Source organism: Pipistrellus hanaki, assembly GCF_964339955.1.
Source record: "Pipistrellus hanaki genome assembly, chromosome: 2".
Lineage (NCBI taxonomy): Eukaryota > Metazoa > Chordata > Mammalia > Chiroptera > Vespertilionidae > Pipistrellus > Pipistrellus hanaki.
The window spans coordinates 152464733-152489992 of NC_140504.1; positions in this window are offsets into that span (position 1 = coordinate 152464733).

Sequence of the window (25260 nt, forward strand, 5' to 3'; positions counted from 1 at the left end):
AATGACTCTCTCTCATGGTGTTTCTAACTCTCTATCTCTCTCTCTTCCTCTCTGTACAAAATCAATAAAATATATTTTTTTAAAATAAATAAAAATCAACTTAAAAATCTTTTTATCAAAGTTTAAAAATAAACAAATAAATGGATGTTTTTGCAGACAAAGTATTAGGTCTCAGCTTTTGATCTACATGTCTTCAGACTATATGTTAAATAAGAGCAAAAAAATTGGGGTCTGAAAAAAGAGAACCTCAAGTTGGATAAATAAAACTTTTAACCACATAGCAAGATAGTTTAAAGACAAACTTTGGAATCAGGCAGATATGACTTAAAAGTCAGAACCTGACAATAGTTCTATGAAATTTAATGTTATTTTACTTCTTTAAGCAAAAAGTTTCTTATCTGTAAAATCTCACTAATGATAATCTATTTCTTAAGGGTTGCTGTGATGCTTGAATTAATGCTTACATAATATATGTAAAGCATTTAGCAAAATACCTGACACAGAATAAGATCTTTAATATCTGAAATTCCACCCAATTTTACCAGTTCAAATTATTTTTGAAATATGTATAGTATACTCATTCTGTGGTATACTTACTTTAACAACAGGCTATTGATTTAATATAAATTTTCCCTAGTTACACAAGCATATAGATATTTGCAAACAGTAGCTCTGATAAAGCTTTAATTTCCAAAATATGTAAGGAACTCATACAACTCAACACCAAACAAATACACAATCCAATCAAAAATTGGGCAGAAGACCTGAAAATACACCTCTCCTAAGAAAACATACAAACAGCCAATAGATTTATGAAAAGATGTTCAACCTCACTGGCAATTGGGGACATGCAAATTACAACTACAATGAGATACCAACTTACACCAATTAGAGTGGCCATCATCAGCAGGACAAGCAACAAGTGGTGGAGAAGTTGGGAAAAAGGGAACTCTCATTCATTGCTTGTGGGAATGCAATCTGCCAATTCCTCAAAAATTTAAAAATAGAGCTACCATATGACCCAACAACCCCACTCCAGAGTATATATCCCAAAAACTCAAAATAATTTATATGTAAAGATATATGCACCCCTATGTTTATTGCAGCATTATTCACAGTGGCCAGGAGTTGGAAACAGCCAAAGTGCCCCGGATAAAGAAGATGTGATATGTATACACAATGGAGTACTACACGGCCATAAGAAAGGATGAAATAGTGTCATTTACAACATGGATGGACCTTGAGAACATTATGCTAAGTGAAATTAGTCAAACAGAAAAAGCTAAGAACTATATGATTTATCTCATATGTGGAATATAAAACTGAAACTTATAAGCACAAACAGCAGTGTAGTAGTTGCCAGAGGGAGGGGGCTGGGGGAAGAAAGGGGTCCTAACATGAGATGACAGGAGAAGGTTTGACTTGGGTAGTGGGCATATGATCCTATATACAGATTTTGTAAATTAGTAATCCACACATGAAACCTATATGTTCATGTTGACTGTCACCCTACTAAAATTTTTTTTAAATGGAAAAATAAACAAATAGAAGAAAAATATTTGTCCTAAAGAACAGTATACATTTTACTGTTTTAACCACAAGCTAAGTTTTTCATGCATTAAACAAACTAAGGTGTTTATCTTTCAAGCCAAAGGTGAGAATTTGAATGAGAGCATTTAACAAATGTCCTGTCAAATTCCCACTGAAACCTGGAAATCAATCAACCATGTTTTTCTCACTGAGCAATTGTGGGCAAGACAGAATATGCCTGTTGATCAGGGGTTTTTGTTTTTTTGGTTTTTGTTTTTTGTTTTTTTGAGAATAGAGAAGAGAACTACATCACAAGACAGTCATCTTGTGTATTGGAGTAATGGTCAATCTGCATATTACTCTTTTATTAGACAGGATAGAGGCCTGGTACATGGGTGGGGACCAGCTGGTTTGCCCTGAAGGGTGTCCGGGATCAGGGTGGGGGTTCCTATGGGGTGTGGGGCAGCCTAGGCGAGGGGCCTGTGGTGGTTTGCAGGCCAGCCATGCCCCCCACCAACCCAAGTAGAAGTCCTGGTATCTGGGATTTATGTATCTTCTATAATTGAAACTTTGTAGCCTGGAGTGGAGACCAAGGCAAGCCAAAGCTTCAGAAACTTGGCTTCCTCCATCACCAGGGGCAACCCTAGCCTCCTGCTCTTTTCAGCTCCATGGCTGCTGCCATTTCTGTTTGGATTTATTTATCTTCTATCATTGAAACTTTGTAGCCTGGAGTGGAGGCCTAGGCGGCAAGGGCAGGCGGAAAGCTTGGCTTCCTCCATTGCCAGGGAAATCCAAGCCTCCCTCCTACTCTCTGTCGCCGCAGCCATCTTGGTTGGGTTTATTTACATATTTGCTCCCAATTGGTTTGTGGGCATGGCTTGTGGGCAGAAGTATAGTCAATTTGCATATTGCTCTTTTATTAAATAGGATGTGCTCCTATTCTTCCACTTCCAGGTAAAGGGGAAAATCAGGATTGCTGAAAGTGATGAGAGACAGCAGGGTAAACTTTTTTTTTTTCCTTTGGGGCAGCGGGGGAGTCCTCCTGATGAGGAGCTTCAAAATATAGCAGCCTACTTCTGCTACCCTCTGTCTCCAGAGACACAATTTCTGATTGGCATCTGACAGGACAGAGCAGTTGCAGGTACAGGACTGGAAACGCCTTTCTGCATGCAGCTCTCTGGAGAGTCTCTTCCAGCCAAGGAAAGCTTTGTTCTAACCATTTCTCTGGGAGCCAGGGCTGCTGGGTGGTCTGGGGTAGGAGGACAGATGGAGTTGGGGCTGGGCAGGAAGAAGTATGGGGTAGCAGACCGGGGGTGGAAGAAGGAGAGGGTGAAATCTGTGTGTTGGGAGAGGTGGAGCTGATGCAAAAGAAGAGTTGGGGTCAGCATAGGAAGGTTTGGAGATACTAGGGGAGTAAGAAGGACCAGCAGATGCCAGAACAGGGGAGAGGGTCTACAGAATCAGGTGGGGGTCTGCAAGGGTGAGTATAGACTAAGTCCGTTCCCCAGACCCTGCCATCCCAGGTGGCTAGTGGAAGGGATCCATGGTGAGGTGCTCAGCCCCCAACACTTTGTGTCTGAGGCTCCAGAACATGTGGCCAACCTACCCCACCCCTGTCACCCCCGCTGGAGTGCTGCCATTTGGAACGCATTTGCAGACACAGGGATTGTTTTTGAGTTAATGCTTTTTAATTCACTCTGTTTCCCACTTGTCCCTTTTTGTTGACATTCTGCTTGTGTGTGTTCCTTTACAGGGGTGGCAAGAGTGTTCTTCACGGGCAGAGATCCGATGAGAGACAGAGACAAAAGGCCCAGTGAGACATGGGGAGTGAGTAAACAGGAGAGAGCAAGGAACAGGGAGCGAGATGTACTGGGTGAGACAGACACATGGCACACAGGGACAGAGCTTCCCAGCCCGGTGAGAGGGCTCATTCTGCAGTGAAGCGTCTCTGTGGGCGCCTTCATCCCAGGCACAGTTCCAAGCCCAGAGTCAGGGAACTGAAAGCTAGGATAATTAGAGCTAATTACATGCGCAAACAGCTGCAGCAGAAGCCTTGGGTCAACCTCCCCTCCCCCTCCCCCTCCCCACCTTCCCTCTACAATCCCACCCCAGCAAAGGGGCTTTGTTGGCATAGCTGAGGCTGAACACCTGGGGGAAGGGCATGCAGATGGAGAATCCCTGGGACCCAGAGGTGAGCCCTCCACCTCCATAATGACCCCCCTCTCCCCCCGTGATTACACACTCCAGCGCTTGCTGCGGCCCCAGGATGGCAGGTCGCAACCAGGTTAGGAATTGGACCAGAACTTGGCCCGAGCTCCCTTAGCCTTCTGCTGAGCGGGCCCTGGTGGCATGGGCCCCAGCCTTTGGGTCCTTAGGTTTCTATTATCTTGGCCTCCAGAGCATTCCCATCTCTGTGAAGATTCAAGACAGGACTCTCCTTGTATCCTGCCCGGGAGTGCCTGCCTGGAGCTGACTGAGGCCCAGGATGAGGAAGGGACAGAGTCTGGTGCTTGGCTTTTGGTGATCAGTTTGTCTCTGACTGGATGAGCCATAGGATCCCAAAAGGGTGACTTTTCTGAGCTTTCATTTGCATGGCCATACCATGTATGCCTCCTCTGAGATGCAGAGTCCAAGGGGAAGGAGAAAGGTGTGAATTCCTCACGTGTGAATGAGGCTTTATACTTTGAACTGCTAGCCTGAATCAGTGACCTAATTTTGTAGTTTCAGGAGCCTTTGGCAGGTTGGTTTGGTGTGGTGGCCAGGTAGGGTTTTGTATTTCTACTAAAGGCCCAATGCACAAAATTTGTGCAAGAGCAGGCCTTCCTTGCCCTGGCTGCCAGCACCAGCTTTCCTCTGGCACCCAGGACCCAGGCTTCCCTCGCAGCCTTGGCTTCATCAAGAAGATCATCTGGAAGGATGACCGGATTGATGTCCAGTCTAATTAGCATATTATGCTTTTATTATTATTATAAACTAGAGGTCTGGTGCATGAAATTCATGCGGGGTTGGGGGTGTCCCTCAGGCCAGCATGCATCCTCTCCAATCTGGGACTCCTTGAGGGATGTCTGACTGCCTGTTTAGGCCCACGGGATCAGGCCTAAACAGGCAGTCAGACATCCCTCTCACAATCCAGGACTGCTGGCTCTCAACTGCTCTCCTGCCTGCCTGCCTGATTGCCCCTAACCGCTTCTGGCTGCCAGCATGATCACCTCCTAACCACTCCCCTGTCAGCCTGATTGATGCCTAACTGCTCCCCTGCCAGACTATGTGCTCCTAACTGCCCTCCCCTGGAGGCCTGGTTCCCCGCCTTCCCCCCCCCCCCCAACTGCTCTCCCCTGCAGGCCTGGGCCCTCCCAACTGCCATCCCCTGCTGGTCATCTTGTGGTGGCCATATTGTGTCCACATGGGAGCAGCCATCTTGTGTGTTGGAGTGATGATCAATCTGCATATTACTCTTTTATTAGATAGGACAGAAGCCTGGTGCATGGGTGGGGGCCAGCTGGTTTGCCCTGAAGGGTGTCCTGGATCAGGGTGGGGGTTCCCTTGGGTCATGGGGCAGCCTAGGTGAGGGGCCTGTGGCGGTTTGCAGGCCGGCCATGCCCCCCAGTGACCCAAGCGGAGGCCCTGGTATCTGGGATTTATTTATATTGTACAATTGAAACTTTGCAACCTGGAGCAGAGCCAAGCCTTCTACTCGCTCCATGGTTGCAGCCATTTCTGTTGGGATTTATGTATCTTCTATAATTGAAACTTAGGCCTCCACTTAAGGCTATAGCCTTAAGTCAGCAAGGGCAGGTGGAAAGCTGGACTTCCTCCATCGCTGGGGAAACCCAAGCCTCCCTCCTGCTCTCCATGGCCTCAGCCATTTTGGTTGGGTTTATTTGCATATCCACTCCTAATTGGCTTGTGGGCATGGCTTGTGGGTGGAGCTTTGTTGGTGTGGTGGGGGTACGGTCAATTTGCATATTACTCTTTTATTAGATAGGATAGAGGCCTAGTGCATGGTGGAGACTGGCCAGCCTGGCCTGATGGGGCCTCAAATCAGGGTGGGGGTCCCAGCTGGGGGATGAGGCGGGCTGGGGCAAAGGGCCGTGGTTGTTCTGGTCTCTGGTTATTCTGGTCATTTTGTTGTTTTGGTCGCTGGGCTTTTATTATATAAGATGGAATCTTCCTAAATAATGTTCAATCTAGACAATTGTTGAAGTCTATGTTACATGCTTGTGGTAGCTGAAAATATGTCCACTAATTTGTATTCTGACTCCTCAATTAGGGGATGGTTTATAACAGGGAAATTTTTCTAGTATATGAAAAGAAAATAGCATCCATGTATAAGACAGATGATTACCTCACATCACTAATAACCATGATGGGGGGAAAAGTGAGCAATTAACTATGGATTGTACAATCAATTTAGATGCTACTTGAAAACAGGGACCTTATTTGCTGAGTTCACTTAGAAATGAGTCTATCAAATATAGTGGAGACACAATTTGTTAAAGAAATGACAGAATTATAAAATGCTTGTATATATCTCATCCTAATATTAATATGTCTTCCAGGTCACACAGAAAAATAATTTTCCATTTATATTTTCTTTTTGACAACTATAATGGGGTGGAGATGGGGAAAGTAGTAACAGCTTCTGAGGACTATGGGTGAAACTGTTTGCGTGAAAATGGACAACGAATATTAATATAACCTAGTTAAGTTGATAAATTTCATAGACAAATAATAGTTCAGTCACCCAAAGGAACAAACGTGTGTGATAAATAATTTTACGTGTCAAATAACTGGGCCTTAGGATGTCTAAACATTTGGTCAAATGTCATTCTGCGTGTATGTGCGGGTGTTTCTGGATGAGATTGACACTTGAGTCAGTAAACAGAGTAACGCAGATTGCCCTCTCTAATGTAAGTGGCCCTTTGAAAACCTGATTAGAATAAAAATATTAAGAGTGAACATTGCCTAGGAACTGATTGAGCTGTGACATCCATCCTCTTCTGCCCTTCCACCAGAACTTGCATCAGGTGGCTCTCCTGAGTCTCAGGTCTTTGTATTTGGACTCAGATTGCACCATCAATTATCTTGAGTCTCCAGATTACCGGCTGTAGATCTTGGGGCCTTTCAACCTCCAAGTAAATGCTGTCTGGGTTTGCTGGGGACTTTCCCAGTTTGGGATTCCAGGAGACCCCTCGGTCCTGGACATAACAGGATCCTTGTTCATCCTAGTACAAGAAGTATAGTGGGGGAATTTGGTTGCTTCTAAGTAACCTGGAGAACTTGGAGGAAGAAAATTATAAGCTCAGAGTTTTAGTTCTCCACTCAAAGTCTGGGTTAGGACCGGAAACCTTTGGTCGGTCACTGCCCTATGGAAAACATGTGTCTTGCATAGAGATTCAATTATCAGTGTCTACAGATGATCATTTAAATAACTCTTTTTGCCAATGCATTCCATGAAAGGCAGGTGTTCTTTTTACCAATAGAAATAAGGTTATTACCATCTTTAAATCTAATCACACCCAAGAACAAATGCCAGATAATCCAGGACCAATTAAGAATACCAGTCTTGCTGAAACCGGTTTGGCTCAGTAGAGAGAGCATTGGTCTGCGGACTGAGGGGTCCCAGGTTCGATTCCAGTCAAGGGCATGTACATTGGTTGCAGGCACATCCCCGGTGGAGGGTGTGCAGGAGGCACCTGGTCGATGTATCTCTCTCATTGATGTTTCTAGCTCTCTATCCCTCCTCTCCATTCTCTCTGTGAAAAATCAATAAAATATATTTAAAAAAGAAAAAAGAAAGAAAGGAAGGAAGGAAGGAAGGAAGGAAGGAAGGAAGGAAGGAAGGAAGGAAGGAAGGAAGGAAAGAAGGAAGAAAGAAAGAAAGAAAGAAAGAAAGAAAGAAAGAAAGAAAGAAAGAAAGAAAGAAAGAAAAAAGAATACCAGTCTTTAAAGTTATGTTCCTCTGGACCCATGTCCAATATCAATTTCTATAACCAGGTTCCATCAGAGAAATAGAACTGCCATGAGCAATATAGAATGAGGGATTTATTAAGGAATTAGACCTTAAACTATTCTGAGAGTTGGTGGGGCTGCACATTCAATTTGAAAGCAGAAAACAGAATTTTCATACTTTAAGAGTAAATTCAGTCATTTCAGCCACTTTACAAATTGTCAGTTGCTGCTTTTCATAAGGAGCATGGTGGGAAGTGAGAGGCTATTTATGAAGTTGTAAGGTAGCTGATCATCCTCTTCATATCCTGGGCCCTACACTCTGCTGCCACCTAGCGACAGTTCTTCTCATTCAATGCTCAGAAGATGTCATTGGCCCACACTGTCATTCACTGAGGCAGCCTACTTCTTCCCACCTGGTCTGGTCTAACGGACCACAATTGCTGCTTCTGTGGTGTCCCTTATCAAGAGTGTAAGACTTGCTCAGATCGACCAAGTCTCTCTCTCTCTCTCTCTCTCTCTCTCTCTCTCTCTCTCTCTCTCTCTCTCTCTCTCTCTCTCTCTCTCTCTGTCCCTTTCTCCCTCCTAACATCTGTGTCCCCCTCAAAGACATGGGAGAAATTAGCAGCTCTTCTATGCCACTCCCCTGCACTTGATGCTTTATTTTATGGCTTTCCTCACATGGTGACATGGGGATTCCAGGAGACTGTGAGGTGGCCTCTTTGTGTGAGAGAGAGGACAGATGCTCATACCTCCTGTGGAGTCCATTCCCCTCCTTAAGAGAGCTCAGGGCTCCTTCTCAGAGATTTTCAAGCATGTCCAACTCTATCAACACCTCCTTCTCCCTTTTCTAATGCACAGAAGGTGTTTTGTTTGATGTGTGTGTGTGTGTGTGTGTGTGTGTGTGTGCGCGCGCGCACACACACACACACGCGCTGGATTCCTGTTTCATAGCTCTGATAAAATATCATAAATATTCTGCATACATTGAAAGCACTGTATTATGTTGCAGGTGTGTATTAAAAGGCAAAACTGGCGCGTTCTCTATGAACTCTAATGATGCTCTGGAAGTAGCCTGCTGACAGAGGCTGGTTCCATACACTCTGACATCCTGCATCACAATGAAGAAACAGGCTGTGCTGCCAAATCCAGAGCTTTTCAAGCAACGTAAAATAGTGGAGGCAAGAACTAAAAGTATTACTGATAAAACCAGACTGAATTCATGGTACATTGGAAATTCATACTTTCTACTCTAAGGATTTCAGTGTTAGTAGAAAAATTTAAAAACTCACAAATCCTGTCTTTTGGCTATAGCTTATCTAATTTTAAACTGTGAAATTCTGCCTGTAAGTTATGAAAATAATTTCTTTCTTTTAATCGCTATAGGCAAGAAGATGCAGTGTTTTCTGCACAGGCCTTAATGATTCGTGGGCATTTTTTTCCCCCCAGACTAACTTACCAAACCTTTTGTGACAAACACAGCTTCAGAAATCTTGGAGCCGATCGATAACATAAATCAAAGTACCTAAAACAAGGGTTAAATAAATATAAAGATAAACTCTAAATGACAGCCTGTGTGTCTCTCTCCCCTAACCCATTCTCTGGAAAAGTAAAATGAAGAAACAATGATGTAAAAATTTAAGGAAAACGTGACTTTTCTCAGCTAGGTTTTTCTGAGAACACACATTGGAAGCTGTTTTTGCATGAGGCAGATGTTACTTGCCGAAAACAAAATATCTTGATTTCTTCTAAAGTAGGGGTGTTGAACTCAATCAGAGAAGGGTCCAAAATCTAAAATCCAGCCTAAATCTCGGGCCGAATGGTTTACTGAACAGTCATAAACTGACAATGTCATAAACTGACAGCGGAGTGCAGTGATGACAGCGCGGTGCGGGCCACATTGCAAGGCCTGGCGGGCTGGATTTGGCCCGCGGGCCTTGTGTTTGACACATGTGTTCTAAAGAATAGATCCAAAATATATATATATATACCGGTATTTTTTTAAAAGCCCTACCAGTTTGGTTCAGTGGATAGAGCATCAGCCTGCGGACTAAAGGGTCCCAGGTTCGATTCTGACCAAGGACATATGTGTGCATTCAGCAGGTCAAGTGGCTTTTTTCTAGGAATGTAGGAAAGATACACTGACACAAAAAAATTACAATTGGAGTCAACTTCAGCTTCATCCAACACTTTTCACCTTTCACTTTCTAATACCTATTGTCCTACTTCCTCACTTTCTTCAAAATTATCATAACCTCTGTGGCTTCTCCAGTAACTTCATACACAGCACATGGGACCGTATTTTCCAGAAGTGCCCAGGTTCAAAAGCTAATACTAATGTGAATTGTGATCCTTTATCCCACATGTGTCAAACACAAGGCCCGCGGGCCAAATCCAACCCGCCAGGCCTTGCAATGTGGCCCGCACTGCGCTGTCATCACTGCACTCCGCTGTCAGTTTATGACATTGTCAGTTTATGACTGTTCAGTAAACCATTCGGCCCGCGATTTAGGCTGGATTTTAGATTTTGGCCCCTTCTCTGATTGAGTTCGACACCCCTACTTTATCCAGTCACTCTTCGTCTTCAGATGCTATCAGTAGACCGAAGAAGTTAACAATAATAAATTTTTTAAAAAGTGAATCACTCCATACTTGTTCAGGAATTGTTCAAACACTGCCTGGAACCTCATTTCTGTTTTTCTTGATTAACGGTAATCTCTTCCTCTTTTCCAGTCAGTACTAGACTCATCGCAGTCAACTATTTCAGGAGCTTCAAAACAAAAATAATCTGCCTTATCTGGCTTTGACTTCATCTTGTAAGTTTTGCCAGAACTGTATTGGTAAAGCAGACACTGGATTAAATATGAAAAATCTAAACCAAAAAAAAACCATAGACTATTAGGATCTAAAATCTTTTTTTAATATATTTTATTGATTTCTTACAGACAGGAAGAGAGAGGGATAGAGAGTTAGAAAATATCGATAAGAGAGAAACATTGATCAGCTGCCTCCTGCATGCTCCCCACTAGGGATATGCCCACAACCCAGGTACATGCCCTTGACCAGAATTGAACCTGGGACCCTTCAGTCCTCAGACCAATGCTCTATCCACTGAGCAAAACCTGTTTCAGCAGGATCTAAAATCTTTACTTTAATATCCTGCAGGGATTTTAGGACTGGTTCATCATATTTCTGCACTAATTCATTTACCTACTTAGACATTAGAAATAAAGCAGGGAAGCCAGAACTCTGGGACTCACCTGGGACCTAGATTTCCTAATGTTGCTGCTTTTTCTTCCGCTCTTTTTTTTATTTTTATTTTTCAGGGCTGTCTTCATTCATTTGGGCTGCCGTAACAGAATACCATAGACTGAGTGGCTTATAAACAACAAACATTTATGTTCCACACTTCCGGAGGCTGCGAAGCCCCAGATCAAGGTGCCAACATGGCTAGGTTACAGACTGCTGACTTCTCGCTGCGTCCTCACATGGGGGATGAGCAAGCTAGCTCTCTGCGGTCTCTTTTATTTTTATTTTTTAACATATATTTTTTTCTTTATTTCAGAGAGGAAGGAATAGGAAGAGAACGATAGAAACTCAATGATGAGAATCATTGGTCGGCTGCTTCCTGCATGCCCCACACTGGGGACAAAGCCCACAACCCAGACATGTGCCCTGACCGGCAATGGAACCATGACCTCCTGGTTCATAGGTCGACGCTCAACCACTGAGCTATGCCAGCAGGCTGGGGTCTCTTTTATAAGGGCACTAGCCCCATTCATCCCAACATCCCCAAAAGTCCCACGTCCTAATACTATCACCTTGGGTGTTGGGATTTCAGCATATAAAGCTTGGGATGACACAATTTCTTTTTTCTTTTTCTTTTTTTAATATATTTTATTGACTTTTCACAGAGAGGAAGGGAGAAGGATAGAGAGCTAGAAACATCGATGGGAGAGAAACATCGACCAGCTGCCTCCTGCACACCCCCCACCGGGGATGTGGCCGCAACAAATGTACATGCCCCTGACCGGAATCGAACCTGGGACCCCTCAATCTGCCGACTGCCGCTCCATCCACTGAGCCAAGCCGGCTTTGGCGAGATGACACAATTTCAGTCAGTATGTGTTCTGTTTCATCTTCACTGCGTCATTCTGCTGCTGCTTCTGGGAGGTCGGCATCACCCCTGAAAATTCTTTTTCTTGCCAAAGGAAGATGAGTTTAATGTTTCATACTTTATTGCCAAGTATAAACGTCTTCATAGATCTTGGCTTCCAAATGAGCACATTTCACCAGAAGTTATTTCAGCGCATCAGTCTTCTTTTCACTGCCCAGGTAGTTTCAATGTAGCCTGAAGGCGTGTGAAAGATGATGGTAAGTCATTCCTGTTAAAACCTCAAAAACTGAAGGTTCTGCATCACCAAGCCATGAGAATTTCTTTAGTAGGTTCCAATTTTAGCAGCTTCTCAGAAATCTGAAGGAACGTCATTGACTGTCCTCAGGATGCTTTTAGCCCTCGTGACTCCTATGGCCGGGCAGTACAGTGGCATCTGCCACTCGTTGGGCATGACCCCTGATAACACTGTCCCTTATGTCAGGGAGGGATTTCTGACACCTCCTTGCCACTTTAACCTGGCTTAGTAGTCTCCTAAATTCCCTCTTTTATACCCATGATAGGAGCTTTGTCTGTCCAAAAGGCTGCCATGGTTCTGATCTTGCTAATGATTCCCGCCTCATTTCCTATTATTCTTAAATGTCTCCCTTCATGCATGTTCAAACTTGTGGCCCTACAATATCTCACCTGTTCCTCACCACACTCGAAAGCCAGGATATATTCTTGTTTCTTTCCTTTCTTCTAGAACTGTTGAGGAGAAGGTTGCTGAAGTAATACTTCTTCTATCTAATAGTACAGATAATAAGAACTGAGTTCATATAAACAAATGAATAAAACAAATTATAAGCATTGCTTATCGCATACTGTTCTGTGATAATTATTTGCCTTATCTTGTTTCCTGAAAAATAGGTGTCTTCTCATTTCCACCACTGCCACCACCAGCCCTCACTTCCATCATCACCACTAGACTGTGAAGTCTTTGAGAACAAGAAAAACATGGCAGCCTGACTGGTGTGGCTCAGTAGTTGAGCATCAACCTATGAACCAGGAGGTCAAGGTTTGATTACTGGTCAGGGCATGTGTTCAGGTTGCAGGTTCAATCCCTAGTGTGGGGTGTATAAGAGGCAGCTGATCAATGATTCTTTCTCATCATTGATGTTTCTATCTCTCTCTTCCTCTCCCTTCCTCTCTGAAATCAACAAAAATATATTTAAAAAGCAACAAAGAAAAACATGGCAATAGCTTATTCCCCTTGAAGTACACATCACACTGCCTGAGACAAAGTTAACATTTTAATTCACATTATTTTCTCAGGTTTGCTTTTGTACTTTGTACACCACTAAACGGACACCACTTTTATTCTCTATAATAGGCTTGAAAATGCACTTTATCATCTTTCGACTTTAACTCACACAATTACTAGGGAGTCACTGTGTATGACTCAACACTTATCATCAAGCTGTTTTGAAGATTTCAAAATGCTTTAAAATTGAGTCGGCAGTTAAATATTCCTCCATTGTTTCTTGAAGAGGCTCTCATAATCTTTTCCTTCTCCTTAAAACTTTGTTTTATTTTTGTTTCTAAACATTTTTGCAAGCCATTTAAATAAAACACTGAGACAAATCTATAAGGCAGTTTGAATGACTTAGAATTTGTAAAAACTTTCTTTAATATGGGACTTCCAGGGACTAGTAAAGGCAGCATTTTGCTCTCAGAGTTAAATTTAATCTCTTTTTTTTATTAGAGCAATAGAGATTCTAGTACCAGGACTCATTGTTTCATTTGCCATAGAGGCTAAACATATCTAAAAAGATAGCCAGCATTGTGAGGAATGAGGTATGGAGAACTGGGAAATTCAGACAAAGTTGGAGTTGAAGGTACAAATCTGATAGTAACACCCATGTTGGAAAGCTATTGGAATTTTGTCAGTGATGGGGTCTGGTGTTGTAGTGCAGACATAATTCTTGTACAGAGGCTAAAAACAACTGTGCTCTGCTATTCGTCCTCTCCTCTGATCTTATCAACTTTCTCACATGCTATTTGGGTTTATTGTCATATTATACCATGTTGTGGGTGGTCTTCTAGAACCTGCCCACTACCAATAGTTGCAGTAAGATATATGATTTGAGTGTCCCAAAAAAATCAAATAATTTTTTTATTTCAATTGTATATTTCTTTTTAATTGAATTTATTGGGGAGACATTGGTTAATAAAACCATACAGGTTTCAAGTACACAACTCTATAATACATCATCTGCACCTTGCATCATGCACTCACCAACCAAAGTAAGTCTTTTTCCATCCCTATTTATCCCACTTTTCCCCACTACCACTTCCCCCTACACGCTTTTCCTCTATCACCATACAGTTTTCCCTGTATATATATTTCATATATATATTTCATATATATATATGTGTGTGTGTGTGTGTGTGTGTGTGTGTGTGTGTGAGTGAAATAAGGCAGTCAGAGAAAGACAAAAACCATATGATCTCATTTATATGTGGAATCTAATCAACAAAACAATTAAACAAACAAAATAGAAACAGAAGCATAGATACATAAAACAGACTGACAGCTGTCAGAGGGGAGGGGCTTGGGGTTCTGGTGAAAAAATGTGAAGGGATTAAGAAAAAAATCAAACAACTTTAATTTCATATTAAGAATCTTAGATGTTTAGTCTATAATATCATTTCAATACTGTTAGATCGAGGGGGGGGGGGGGGGACCCAGAGCCGATGCAAGCATCTGCAAAGTGGATGGTGACAAAGATAGCTGGCTAGCTGCTAGAGTCTTCCTAGACCCTTGGCCTGAGGCTCCCTGGCCCACCCTCGGACCAGCGAGCTTGCCCAGGAGCGCAGAATAAAACCTCCCCCGGATTCTTGCTTCTGCGTTGCAAATCTCTCAGCTGGGACCTTACAAATACAATTTTTAAAGAAGTTATGAGGGGGGAAAAAAACAACTTTAATTTGCACGTTGTACAGAAAAAAAAATCTCACTGTATAATAAAAATTAAAACTCCCTCTTACACCATCAAATCTTGTAGTTGGAATCTAGTATTCAAATAATGTGAAGAGCAGATTGTCAAATTTTGTTAAATAAACATTAAAAATATAACAATCATTTTGATTCAACTAAGGGAGAAAGTTCTACTGCTTCATTTTATTTATAAAATATATCACACATTAAACCTTACTTGGGAATTTCAAGTTAAACAGAAACAAAACTTCTAACACAAACACCCAAGAACTTTCATGAAGAGATTCCAGCAGAAGCTGGCAGGCATTGGCACAACCACTTAACTAAAACGAACAGGAAGTTGCGAGGTTTAGAGACACATAATGTTTTTGGCACTCAGAGTCTGAAACTAATGTAAACTATTTCTCCTTTGTCCACCAAAATCAGCCATTCACCTCACTCCCAAAGACTCAGGTGAGCCAGGCAACACAGACCTCTCAGCAACACCCTCCAGAGAAGTAAAGGAATAAAAGGAAGCAAATACTAAACTTATACCATCATTTTTGAGAAAAAATGTTTAAAGAGGCGTCTTCAGCCGGTTTCCTGTTTTGTTGTTTGTTTGGTTTGGTTTTAGGGATTGGAAGATGCAAGCTCACCTCTGGGACCTAGGTTTCTGCAAGTGCGGAGTGACGTATCTTGTGTTCTGAATTTGCCAAGTCCTGGTGGAAACATTAAGAATCTTAGAAATAGGAATTCATGTGCTTTGTATCGCCTTAGAGTTTTGTTACTTTCATTTTGTATAATCATTTTAAAAAATGAAGTTTATCATTCCATAAAACTAACTTACTACATTAGAGATAATATGCCCCAGAAGGTGATAAAGTTAACTTTCCCTCAAGTGGATCATTAATTTTTATATCAATTAGTTAAAAAGTGGTGCTGAAATATATACCACATTCGGGAGGACTCAGCTCGATCTTGAAACAGCAATTCAGGACCCAAAACTCAGAAGATCGCAAATGAATGAGAGTGAGCAACAAATTTCACAATTATTCTGCTCAAAAATCTCTGGGTTATTCTGGCCATTTATATTCCCTACACTTGACATTTAACTCATTAAAGTTCATGAGCATAAGAAACTGAAAAATAGCCAAAACCGGTTTGGCTCAGTTTCTTATACTGAAGGGTCCCCAGGTTCGATTCCCGTCAAAGGCATGTATCTTATTGCGGACACATCCCCAGTAGGAGGTGTGCAGGAGGCAGCTGATCCATGTTTCTATCTCTCTTTCCCTTCCTCTCTGTAAAAAATCAATAAACTACATTTTTTTTAAAGAAACTGAAAAATATAATTGTGTGCTTTTATAAATAGTCAATAAATATGCATTTCGCCATTTTGAGATCTTTGTGACCAAATATGGATATTTAATTTGCAACAGTTCTGTTTGGTCTAGCCCTTTCTTTCTTCAAGAGCATAATAGCATGGTTTGCTCTTTTTTTATTATTATTATTTAAAAAAATGGGAACATAACAGAATAAAACCACAAAAAAAGGAATAGTTTTGGAGGATGGTATAACAGAAGCGAAATTCTCTAAGTAGATAGTTTCTATTTACCATTTTTCTCCTCTTATTCACTGGAAAAGATCCTCAATTTCCCAAGAATCAGTTTTTGTTTATTAAGCAGATATACAAAAGAATTCACAATTTATAACGTAAGAATGATAATAAATTAAAATGCCATCATGAATATTCCCTGTGGCATTTTTTCTTTTTTAATCTAGCAGCTTGCTCCTCTGTCTCTGCTAATTCTCAAAAACAAAACTAAATCTAGATAGTCCTCTTGTAAATGACGGTATTCTTCTGAGAACATGGGGAAATCTTCAGCTGCACTGCTGATGGTGTCACATTAGATCTGTGAAGAAATTATTATATTTTTGTTAACTTCCTGGTAACTCTTGAAATTAACTCATGCTTTTCATTTTCATGACTTGAAATTGTCTTTAAAATAATCTAAAAATCTAATTATAGAACTACTAATTGAGTAACATCATAAATACTAAATTATTTTCTAGTTTTCTAATTTTAAAAAATTATTAATGCCATGTTGGGCATTACTAAGGCATTTTTTAGTGCTTAGGACAGTACTTGATACACAGTAGAAATTTTGTTTAAATGTTTTTAAGGGAGGGAAGGGAGGAAATGGGAGATGTCTGTAATACTGCAGAGAGAAGCTATAATTATAAATGTTCCTGGACAGGAGGCAGGCCTTCTGTGGAGGAAGACAGACAATCTATGGTGGAGCAAGAAGAGAGCCAGGGGGCCCTAACTGGTTGGGCTCAGTGGACAGAGCATCGGCCTGCAGACTCAAGGGTCCCAGGTTCGATTCTGGTCACTTGGTTGCGGACATCTCCCCAGTATGGGGTGTGCAGGAAGCAGCTGATTGATGTTTCTCTCTCATCGATGTTTCTAAATCTCTATCCCTCTGCCTTCCTCTCTGTAAGAAATCAATAAAATATATTTTTCAAAAGAAGAAGAAGAAGAGAGCCAGGGGAATACATACTCAACCTAACTCCCAGCTTGTGCCCTCCAATCTCTTGCTAGCGTCCCTATGGTTAAACCCATATGGAAGCCAGAGGCAAGGAACTTCACTGATGCAGTTCACACTGTCTGCCTCTCAGGGCACAGAGCTGGGCAGAGAAAAGAAGGGGGTGATCTGGAGGGGCAGAGGGGAAATATTCAGCATAAGCCTTTTAATCAAAAGAGAAACATACCTCTTCTCAGGAAAATAATTGAACAGGTATGGATAAAATCAAGAGATGTGTTGATGAGGAAACTAATAATACGATAGACAAGACTAGTATAAAGAATGTCAGAAATAGCACCATGGTAGCGTGAAATTTTGTAAGAACATTACAGTGATAAATTTAGGGGCTTCTAAAGTATTCGCTTTAGGGGAAAGGAAAGTTAGGAGTCAAAATTTTGAATCTTGGTTACTGAAAGAACAGGGCCATTATTAAAAACATAAAAATTAAATGCTAGACTTTAGGGTAAAATGCATAGAGTTCCAAGGTCCTGCTCACAAAAATAGGGTAGCCCTGGGGAGTTTGTGCTAAGAGTAGTGTCCTAAAAGTCAGGCACCAGCCCAGCTGATGTGGCTAAGTGATTGAGCATTGACCTATGAACCCAGAGTCACAGTTCTATTCCTGGTCAGGGTACATGCCCAGCTTGTGGGCTCAATCCCCAGTAAGGGGTGTGCTGGAGCCAGTCAATCAATGATTCTCTCTCATCATGTATGTTTCTATTTCTCTCTCCCTCTCCCTTCCTCTCTAAAATCAATTTTTTTTTTAATTTTTTTAAGTCAAACATTGTGCAAGTGAGGATTTTACCTAAGATCACAGCAAAAAGCACAGCAAGAGAAAGAGCACAGATCAATTTTGGGACTCATGTCACCATATCCTTCCTGAAATTATTTAAAAAATAATACTGTTGAATCATCTCCCCCCAAAAAATATCATCCAAAATAACATGCCAATGGGTAAGTCATAGGGGAGGAAAACCGGGAAGTATCTAACATAGAATGCAAAATGAGCAACTGTAGTAATCATGGTTACACAAAACAAACTGCATACCTGTAATTTTTCAAAGAAAGGCTGCATAAAGTAAGAGGAATGATTTGGCAATAAAAATCCAAGAACATACTGATCAAAGTGAGGGATGAAAGACAGAGGAGGGAAAGAAGTGTCTATGTCAACAATTAAGATAGTATAGTGGGGCCATAGGATTACACAGACAGATGAAGAGAAAGGAATGATGCATCTGGAACAGGTATATGATTTTTTTTCTTTCTTTTTAATAAGTTTTTATTGTTCATATTATTACAAATGTTCCTTTCCCCCCCTCCTCGCCCCCCCCCCACCATTGCTCTCCTCCACCAGGTTCCCACCCCACCCTCTGCCCTTTCCCCACTCCCCATTGTCCTCATCCATAGGTGCACAGTTTATGTTCAGTCTCTTCCCACGCCCCCCTCTCCCCTTTTCCCCAAGAATCATCAGTTCCCTCCCCTTCCATACCTCTGATTCTATTATATTCAACAGTTACTATTGTTCATCAGATTTTTTTTTTTAATTTCTTTGGTTATTAGATTCACTTGTTGATAGTTACGTATTTGTTGTTCATAATTTTTATCTTTGTTTACTTTCTCTTCTGAAAGAACCCCCTTCAGCAATTCATATAATTCTGGTTTGGTGTTGATGAACTCCTTTAGCTTTTTTTTATTAGTGAAGCTCTTTATCTGACCTTCGATTCTGAGTGATAGCTTTGCTGGATAGATTATCTTTGGCTGTAGGTTCTTACTATTCATCACCTTGAATATTTCTTGCCATTCCCTTTTGACCTGCATGGTTTCTGTTGAGAAGTCAGCTGACAATCGTATAGGTGCTCCTTTATAGGTAACTACCTTCTTTGCTCTTGCTTCTTTTAATATTCTCTCTTTGTCTTTTGCTCTTGGAATTTTAAGTATGATGTGTCTTGGTGTGGTCCTCTTTGGATTCCTTTTGTTTGGAGTTCTGTGCACTTCCTGGACTTGTAAGTCTAATTCTTTCACCAGGTGGGGGAGTTTTCTGTCACTATTTCTTTCAGTATGTTTTCGATATCTTACTCTCTCTCATCTTCTGGAACCCCCATAATTCTGATGTTGGTTCACTTGAAGTTGTCCCAGAGGTTTCTTACATTATCTTCAATTTTCTGGATTCTCTTGCCTTCTAGCTTCTGTGGAGGAGTGTCTTCTGGCTCTTTATGTTCCAAATCTTTGACTTGATTCTTGCGATCTTCCCTTCTGTTTTTAGGACTCTGTAAAATATTTTTTATTTCAGACAATGTATTCTTTATTTCTTGTTGATCCCTTATCATTTCTTGATGACTCCTTATTAATTCTAGTTGATCTCTTTTCATATCCTCATAGGTCTTATCCATCTTTTCTAGGAAATTCTTGAAAAACCTTATAAGCATAGATTTGAACTCTATATCCAGACGCTTTTTGTTCTCCATTTCTTTCGTTTGTGATCTATTTTGTTGTCGCATTTCGCAGTTACAGATGGGACAGGGTTTCAGGGTGGAGCCTGCAGCTTTGGCTTCCGTCAGTCCCGCCCTATGCGGGTCCTTCAGTGCTCGCTGCCGGATCCTCTGAGAGAAAGGTTCCCTCCATTTTCGCCTGCCGCCAAACAGTCTATGCTCTCTCCCAATGAGCCCGGTATTGGGGTTCAGTTCAGTTGGAAGTGGAGTTGGAGGTGGCGTTCAGAGCAGTCTGGAGCCCCTGTCTCCTTCCCCCCAGGGCAATCCCGCGGCACAGCCCACCGTCCCTTCTCTGCGCGCAGTGTGAGCGCCTCCGGGACCTCCTTTCGCCACTCCCCCGGGGTTCCGCCTTACAGCCCGGTTCCCTATGGCTGAGCCTGAGTCCCCGGGGTCTGGCCTAGAACTGGGGTTCAGAGCAGTCGAGGGTCCAGCACAGTCGGAGTTTTATCTCCTTTCCGCTAGGGAACGCCCGCCAGGCACTACACCTCCTCCTCCTCTCTGGCTCCGTCCTCTCCGCGCGCCGCGTCTCTCCGTACCTTGGGCTTTCCAGCTCCTCCGCGCTTCCTTCTGGTTTTCTCCTTGCTTCTTGCTGTAGAATTTCCAGTCAGTCAACCTTTCTGTAGTTCTGGGCAATGTCCGTTTTATATTTCAGTTGTATTTTATTTAAATTGTTGTGTGCTGCTGCGGCTAGGTGTTCACCTGGGCACAGCCATCTTGGATCCTCCCTGGAACAGGTATATGATTTTTAAAAACATAGTTAACACTAGGGAAGGGGAGCCTAGATCATTCAACAACTTTATTGGAAACAACTAATATTTTGGAAGATATTAACATGAGATTTGGTTAGAAATTATTTCATCTGCAGAAACCCCAACTAGCTGTCGTTTCAATAATTTGGGAGCTACATGTCTGGCCAACAAGAACTCTGGAGATAGGCAGTTCAGGACTGGCAAAGGCTCAACAATATATCCAAGCCCCAGGCTATTTCTCCTTCCATGCCTCATCCCCTGAAGGAGATAGATGCCTGCTGCACCTCATGATGTCAGGCCTGTGTTCTAGGCAAAGAAAAAAAGGGGAAACAGCAAAGGGGAAATTGGCACATCAGGCACATATTCACCCAAATCTTAACAGTGGTGGCATCTGTAACTGGGTTATTTTTATCTTCAGTTTTTCATGCAATCTGAATTTTTTCAATGGTTGTGCTTTGAATTTTATCAAAAAGTAAATTATGAAACTATTTTCGTTTTTCAAAAAGATTAATCAAGGATGTAATAAATCTCTTCCTAAATCATTGCTCTGTGAGTCTTAGTATTTTGAATCATCTTAAGTTCTATTGTTTAACACAGACCACTTACTAGATTTCTTCCTGCTATACAGAAAATTTATTTTAGTTCTGAATCCCTGGGGGCAAAGCCATTATGAGTTGGCTTAGCAATAATGCTGAGTCACTAAAACTTTATTTAATGCATTCAAGTAAACTGTGTGTTTCCAAGCATCCAATTGCAAATGTCCAGAATCATTCCCGCCATAATCTTTCAGGAAGGAGAAGAAATGGGTGTCAGAAGAGAAAAATCAACCTACACTAAACTTTTCAATATTTATCTCTATTTTCAGATTTTGTGTAAGTATTTTGTACTACCTTAGAATATTTCCATTTATAGTATACAGATAAATGTAATTTAAGAATTCAATACAAGTATAGGGCAGCAAAAATGTTGCTGGTTTAAAAAAAAAAAAATGTCCGTGCTTGAGTTAGAAATAAAATTTTCATTGTTCCCTAAACTAAAATGGCACCTAAGATTAACGTATATGACATACTGAGGATTTTAATCACTTCATAATTTCTAGGCCACTTATATTAATATTGAAGGTAGAAATGCACTTAAAAGTACAAACAAAGAAAATTGTATTTACTTTTGGGGTACGGATTTTTCCTTTTTCCAGGTCTGCAAAAAAACTCAGGGAAGCCATTTTGCACAGGCCTTTTCCTAATGAGTTAATGCACAGCCCTCTACTAATAACTCTAGACAACTTCACAATTCCTAGAGATGATGAAGGGAACAGGCATCCAACCTGGTCCCTCTCCAGCCCCAGCAGGCCACTCGAAGTCTTCCTATATAAAAAAGAGGTAATATGCAAATTGACTCTCATACCCTCACACAAGATGGCCGCCCACATGTGGTCAAAGATGGCCACCACAAGATGGCTGGGAGAGGAGGATAGTTAGGAATGACTGGGCCAGCAGGGAAGCACAGTTGGGGGCAATCAGGCCAGCAGGGGAGCAGCTAGGTGTCAATCAGCCTGCCAGGGGAGTGGTAAGGGGGTGATCAGGCTGGCAGGCAGGCAAGCAGTGGGGAGGCAGCAGTCCCAGATTGTGAGAAGGATGTACAACTGCCAGTTTAAGCCCGATCCCTGTGGGGTCCCAGATTGGAGAGGTGCAGGCTGGGCTGAGGGACACCCCCCCTCCAGTGCACAAATTTCGGGCACCAGGCCTCTAGTATATATTATATATTTCATCCATTGTTTAAAATCTAATCCATTTTCTAAGACTCCTATGTTCTTGTCCAGCTTTATCAATGAAACCAGTATTCCTATAAGGTGGGCTCAGCAGCTCAGCAATCTACCCTGCTGATTCCCTTAATACATGTTATCTGTATTCATTATTTGGGAATTTAATTATATACTATTTCCCATGTTCTCCCAGGAGGATACATCAGTCCTGCAGGGTCTGATGACTTGCCCTAATTCTGATCAAAGGAGAAAAAATATATGCTGCAATCCAATAGCCACTGTGGTCGAGAACAATTCTGCGCTTTGTTCTTTGTATAAATGGGTGAGCTCCATCCAAATTGCTTATCCACTAAGCAGCTTGTCCTTCTGGTTCCTACTTTGGTTTCCTTGCTGTGGAGAGCACTTCAGTGTTTGGACAGGTTCAAGCTTCTGACTAATGAGAGGGCACAGTCCTCTCATAGCCACATGTAGGTCCCAGCTTGGAAGGCAGAGCCCTCCCAGCGCAATTACAGCTAGAGGCTATAGTTGTAAGCTTGAACCTATGGTCTGAACATGTAGTCCCACATGTCTGAGTAATGTGGGCTTGATAGAGTTCAGGTGCATGTAATTGAGTAGATTCAAAACTTAAGAGAATGTTGTAACCACATTTTAATTCTACTTTGCCTCGTGGAATCTGGCTATAAAATAAAGAGACAGCTTACAGGCTGTGGCACTGACTGTATTCATCAGAGAGGGCAGTATCCCACCCAGCCCTAGCTTTCTTCTCTTGTCTGTCTTTTCTAAATCCTTCACCGCCCCCACTCAGGTTCACCCTTGGCCGTGCTGGCGTGGCACAACTTGCATAGAAATGCAGGTGTCCAGTGCCTAGCTAGCATCTTTCCCTGATCCCAGCCTCCTTGGTTTGCATCTATCACCATCTCCTGCCACTTTTCTCCCCTGAAAGGGATGAAGTTACTCCTGCTTCCTGCCTCCAAGCCCCACTCATAGGTGAAGAATATATTAAAAACGTATTGATCACCTAAGATCAGAATATGTATACTAGCAATGTCTATAAAGCTTTCCTCCATATCTAAATTTTTGGTCACATCTCATCCTCCAGATTATACCTCTCTTGATATGGATGCCTGACAATATTTTTTAAGTTTGTACTTTTAAAAATATTTTTTTATTAATTTCAGAGAGGGGGAGAGATAGAAACATGGATAATGAGATAACCATTGATCGGTTGCCTCCTGCACACCCCAAACTGAGGATAGAGCATGTGCCCTGACCTGGAATTAATCCATGACCTCCTGGTTCATAGGTTAATCCTCAGAGGGTGGGGGCAATTTCATTGTCATAGCCTTTGGGTACTACATCTTGAACTTGCCCACAGGCCCAAGGCCAGCCTTTCAGCCTGACAAGAGGCTGTGACAAAAGGACTGAGATTCTTCAGACCTTTAAGGAGAAGTAGCACAGTTTCTACTTTCTCATAATGAGAAGCCCTTGAGGCTTTCAAAATAGGAAGTGACATGATAAGATTTGCCTTTTTGGAAGATCCCTCTGAGTACAGTGTGAAGACATCTGGATCATATCTTTTTATTATAAACATCAAGCCAGTTATGAAAGGAAGGAAAATACTTAGGACAGAAAGTCCCAAAGAGACTCTGGGAGAAAAAGGTCACTGTAAGAAACTGATGTGCAAGTGGAAAGAAATGGAAGAAAAATATTACGGAGTTAAAATCGATAGAATTTAAAGATCATGTGAATATTAGAGGCCTGGTGCACTCGGGGAGGGTCCCTCAGTCTGGCCTACACCCTCTCACAGTTTGGGAGCCCTCAACTAACAGGGAGTGGGCCTAGCCAGCAGTCAGACATCCTTAGCACTGCCGAGGTCGGAGAGGCCTAAACCGGCAGTCAGACATCCCTCTCACAATCTGGGACCGCTGCCTGCCTGATCGCTCCTAACTCCGCTGCCTGCCTGATCGCTCCTAACGGTCTCTGCCTCAGCTCCTGCCACCATGGCTTTGTCCGGAAGGAAGGCAGGACAACGGGAAGATGTCCAGTAGACCCTGACTAATTAGCATATTACCTTTTTATTAGTATAAATTAGAGTTCATTGGGGTGGTTCTCAAACTTTAGTGGACATCAAAATCACTGGCAGGATTTTTTTTAAAAATACATATTAAGCCTTGGCTGGTGTGGCTTGGTTGGTTGGAGCACCATCCAATACAGAAAAGGGCGTACCAGTACGCCATTCACCCAAGTTGTGAGTTTCATCCTAGCCAGGGCCCATGTGGAAGGCAGCTGATCTCTCTCTGTCTCTCTTTCTCTCTCTCCCTTCTTCTCTCTAAAATTAAAAAAAAATTAATGTGAAAATCTATAATAATAAAAACATAATACAGTAGGTCCTCGGGTGATGTCAGAGATCTGTTCCTACAGCACGACATAATGCCATTTTCTCCGTAAGTCGGAACCATTTTGCTTTTCATCCAATCCCAATGTATGTGTGTGTTTTTTAAAGAGTTTCATGTGATTTTTATAATCAGCCAAGCATACTATGAGGTATTTTTCTTGTTTTACAAAGAGAAAAAGAGGCTTAGCAAGCTATCTTTGCAAATATATATGGCAAAACTCTTTACTCTTCCACTAGAGGGCATAAGCCATTCTTCAGGCTTAAAGTAAAATGTTTCTTATACGATATTACTGTATCTTGGTAACTGGGACTTTATCTTATTTATCTTAATATCTCCAAAACCTGGCAAGGTACACACTGAATGGGTGTTTAGAACTACATAAAATAATACTACTCTTACATAAAATTTAAAAAACAACATTTTAAAAGGCAGTAAGATCAAACAACCAGTGAAAGGGAGGAAGGCAGAGTCAAATCATAATTTAAATGAATTGACTAGAGAATTAAATAAATTCTCACTCAGTAACTCTTGGTAAACAACAAAAAAGATAGATATTGATTTGATACCAAAAAAAGGTATTTTACTATTTATTTTATTTTATTTTATTTTGTTAATCCTCACCTGAGGATATTTTCCCATTGACTTTTAGAGAGAGTGGAAGTGAGGAGGGAAACAGAGAGAGAGGAACATGATGTTAGAGAGACACATCAATTGGTTACCTCCTGCATGGGCCGTT